At 34.7% G+C, this 5000-nt stretch overlaps 1 protein-coding gene across 1 annotated transcript in view; it reads left to right on the top strand.

Annotated features, from left to right (window-relative positions):
* The window catches only part of LOC149034909 (uncharacterized), a 26933-nt gene that overhangs the window by 683 nt on the left and 21250 nt on the right, over positions 1–5000 (top strand). The window lies entirely within an intron of this gene.

The following is a 5000-nucleotide window of genomic DNA, read 5'->3' on the forward strand; positions in this document are numbered from 1 at the left end:
AGCTGTTCAGGCTCGACCTCAATAGATCAGAAAGATGTATTGAATGCAGCTTATTCGGGATACATATTTTGGTTTCGTCGACAAAATGAGTAGTATAGGAGTTGGCAGTTCCAGCTCATTTCATCAAAGTGAGCTTTAACACATCAAATCTATACTACTTTCCATATAATGGAAATATTTGATGTAATTCTGTCATGATTTATTTAATTTATTAAAAAAAAAAAAAACCAGGAAGTCAAAACAGAGATTAAATTTTGCTCGCTTATTCTTGCGTGACATTCTCAGAAAAACCGGAAATTCATAATGTAATACAAAAGGGACTTTTCCCGAGGAAATGTTTCATAGCATTGCTATTGTTTTGTGGTCATATGATATATAGTCGCATGATTTTTTTGGCAAGTGTCTGATGCATCGTACATGAAATCAGTTCTTGAGAAGTGAAAGATACCCAGATACTAACCAGTTTATTTCATATGACAATGGTGGATTTTCACTCGTGGGAACTGAAATAGTGGTTTCTCACTCGTCGGAATTGAATTAAAATATTTCAATCGTTTGGAATATTTGTATGCTCTGCGGTATAGCCAAAATTTTTTTATGACAAAATCGGTATTATACTTAAATCTCATTTAATTGATTTTCATTAAATTTCATTTCGTTTTTTGGTCGGCAAGTTCTTGTGTGCAATCAGTTGATCAATTTTATTCTGAGGAATAAGAAAACCACCTCTCTGGTTCGTGTTCTGATCTTCTGACCTTGTCCAAGAATCCTCTCCATTCCAAAATTACCAAGGCTACTCAATGCACCAGTTGCAAGCTCAGGAAGTACCTTCAAGGCAATATTTGTCGTCATTGGTAGCATTTTAGTACCAAGACTCACAAGAGTACTGAACAATGAACCTCCTTTTCTTCCAATGTGACAAATTTGTGTTTTTGACATCTTGAAATCCACACCTACTCTGGACCTTTTTGAGTAGCGTGGCTGTAAGCCTTGCCACTCATGAGCTCAAGACTGATCTCTTCTTCATGCAAAATGAGAGCATACAAACTTAATCCGGGATTTGGAGCACCAGACAGTGTTCATTTGAGTTCAAGTTTGGTTTATCCACTTTTAAGCTCCTCTTCTTGGTTTGTCAACTCGTAAAACAAAATTCCATACAGATCCCGAAAGGACTTTAAATCAATAGTGGATCCTGAGAGATTATCAGTGTATCCTTTTGTTTAGGACATCAATGTTCTGTATGTATTGGCTATTTCAATTGCTGGATTCATTCTTTCTTGTGGATAAAAGACACAATTTGACACTTCAATTTGAGTACATGTAACTGTTTGGCCGTCGGCAATATTGTAAGTATTGAACAGAAACATGTTTTCTCTTTAGTCATTCAATTTATTATTATCAATAGCCCAAATGAATACATGCCTTGGTTTTCTGATGCTGCTCGTAGGCTTCAAACTTCCCTGTCTTTGCTTTGTGCTTGATGAAATCTCGATTCTTTCTTTGAGATGTGACCTCGTATGAGGTTTTGCGTTGTAAATCATTTTAGGCACCCATAAAACCAATCTTGTAACAATATATCTGCCCGCATCGAAACCGGCTGGTGCAAAAAGAACTTAGGAGTCAGATTCGAAATTCACATCAGAACTTACCTCACTGTTTGGTGCTATTTGATCGGAAAAAAGAAATGAAAAAACCGAATCTATTAAGCGCTAAGATCCCATTATTTCTTGCAGCAGCATCAGTAGTAAGAAGGGCTTTTCTCCTTAATTGCAAATCCTTCATTATAATTGGCATTAACACCATCAAAAACAATTCGACCTTCAGAACCATCATCAACATCATTTCGAACATGTTCAACTTGTCTCATTGTATATTGATTAAAATCAGCATGAGTTGTTGTATCTGGGTGGTGAAAAAGACAAGCCCACCTCTCTCACTATAGTCTTTGGAAAATTCAGACATATTTTTCACATTTACATCATGATTTATACCATCATGATTGAGTGTCTCATACATTCATACCATTGAAATCTACTTTGAGTTGATTGATGAGAGAAAAAGCCCCATTTACAACTGCCACTGCATTCTCTGCCGCATAACTGGTGTTATCTGCTGTTTTTTTGATGTGGAAGTCCAACTCAAAATTTGCATTACACCAGTTAAATAGATGAGATTCATCGCTGGAATCAACAACAAACTTGTAACCACTCTTTTTCGGAGATTAAGCATTTGCAGGCATTGTTATTGGATTTTTTAAATCAATAGAAACATATTCACGTCTCTTACAAAATTCTGCGTGCTTGTTTGATTCAAGTGACTGTTGTATGAAGCCGCTGATATCACCATATGAAAAGTTCCCATTGAGTAAGGTCACGGTTTTCCAAGTAGTTCCACTGTAATGAGTGTATTTCAATGTATTTTTGTTGTGATTTGCTGAAACATTGTACCAGCTGTGACTCATATTGACAGAGTCAACGGCAGGATGATAATTATTGTTTTTGTCGAGCGTCAATTGTGGAGTGAAAGTGATGGTGAAATCATGACTTTTGGAGTTTCTTAACCATCACCTGAGTTCAGAAAAAATGGTCTATCCATATATTATTAGATTACATTAAATATTGCCTGATATATGCGTCATGTTGTGTTTTTGATATCACGGACAGTTTCAACAATTCATCAAACATCTGGCATACCTCATTTCTTAGTTGTTATTGTTACCTGCACGACGTGTGCCAGTCAAAAGAGTCAATCTTTTCATCAAATCTTCTGGAGATGTGTATACCATACCGCCAGTCAGTTTTGATTTGCCTGAAGATGTGTGTTTTGGTATGCCTGAAAACATGTTGAGGTTGTTGAATATCTGAACAGCTTTGCTTGAAAATTTTTTTTTAATTGAAACGCTTTGTCAACAAATCAATCAAACTCTTATCACCACGGTCTTCATACACAACCTTTCCGCCTTTATGTGCCTCGACGATCATTTCATTCATCAACCGTGGCACATTAATCAAACAACCACCATACTTGATCTTGTATGCATTTCTTTTTGGTTGCTTGTAGTTTCTGAGTCCTTCTCCTGATTTTTTGTAGGCCTTAGTAAGTCGATACGGTCAACTAATTCCTTTCTGTATTTAATAAAAACGCGTATTTCATTGTCAAGGACTTTTATACCAGGATCATTAGGATACTATTGTTTCAATAATGCACTTTTTTTGGAACCAATGTTTGATCCTTGTCTTGAAGCTTTTATTTTTACTCATATAAGTGTTTGCATAATCATACCTGTTACAGCTAATTCCGATGGTAATTGGTACTTTTCAACAATATCTTCTTATCCCTTTGTCAAAGCCAATTGATTGTCTTGAAGCTGTTTGATGAGTCTGTCTTTTTTGCATCAGCTGCCTTGCTTTCTTCTGTTTGGGAATCAACAATTGGTTTTAATGTTTCTCTGGTTTCATATTGATACATATTACTTCCATCACGGTGATCCTTGATTTCTCCCGATATCTGGTGTTTCAGAGAGTCAACTTGCATCCGTCTATCAGCATTTCTTTTCGGTCTTGAAATATCCACATATATTGGTGACATAAATAAGTGCTTTTTGATGGTTATTCTCATACATATTAAATGACAGTTATTCCATAAGATATATGTCAAACAGTAGATATTTTAACATACCCACATAATATGAAGATTCCAAACTATGATATCGATAACGAGCAAAACAAAAAAGAAGGTTGAACAAGTTTTTAGATGAAGAGTATCGCATATAAGACAAATACTGTGATGTGAAGCCATTAGTCTTTTTTGACAAAATATATTTATACACACCAAATGGGCATCAAGACAAGATTCAAGATCTGAAAAGTGTTATGGACCGCATGTCTGAAAAAGTTGGTAATGATGTTATAGAAATAAAAGGACAAGATGATATCGTGGACACAAGTGATTATGAAGATATTATCATCCCTCCACCACTTGAGTTCAGAGATGGGTACAAACCGACCCCAATGCTAACGACAAAAAAGATGATGATGCCAGTTCCAATGCCAAGGACAAAAATAGAGGAGGAAAGTAACGCTCTTAAAGGAAATATCCATTTAAAAAAATACAGATATATTAATTAAAAATAAAATACAGATATATTAATTAAAAATAAAATACAGATATATTAATTAAAAATAAAATACAGATATATCCATTAGAAAAAATACAGATATATCCAATCAAACAAAATACAGATATATCCATTAAAACAAAATACAGATATTTGAAAAGCTATGGAAAAAGCCAACAATAATTACATGAGAAACTATGATGACAAAGCACCATGAAAGTATATTATGTACCTTTATGCTAACAATCTATATGGTTGGGTCATGAGTCAGTATATTCCAACTGGTGGTTTTAAATGGTTTAGTGAAAAAGCTATTAATAAAGTCAATTTAGCTGAATGCACAGAAGTAGGGGGAAAGAGGATTGATTCTTGAAGTTGATCTTGAGTATCCACGTAAATGACATGATAGTTATAATGACTACCAACTTACCGCTGAAAAAATATGTGTTTCTGAAGATATGCTTTCAAATTGTTGTGAAAAGATAAGATAGAAATACAATGAAAGCATCGGGCAGGTTAAAAAACTAGTTCCAACACAGTCTGAACAACAAAAACATGTACCTCAATACAGAAACCTTCAACTGCATCTCATTCTCGGATTTAAGCTGAAGAAGGTTCACAGCGCTTTACAATTCAATCAGTCTGCTTGGTTGTAGCAAAATATTGATTTTCACACACCGAAAAGAACTGCAGCCAGAAATTCATTTGAAAAGATTCTTCAAGCTTATGAGTGACAGCGTATTCGGGAAAACAATGGAAAACCATTCACAGAAGGGTAGATATCAAACCCATAACTGATGAAAAATTATTGAAATACAGCTCAAAATCAACATTTGTAAACAGTAAAATTTTTAATGACAATCTTGTAGCCATTCATAAGATC

Source organism: Pocillopora damicornis, chromosome 13 (assembly GCF_964200805.1).
Source record: "Pocillopora damicornis chromosome 13, jaPocDami1.2, whole genome shotgun sequence".
Lineage (NCBI taxonomy): Eukaryota > Metazoa > Cnidaria > Anthozoa > Scleractinia > Pocilloporidae > Pocillopora > Pocillopora damicornis.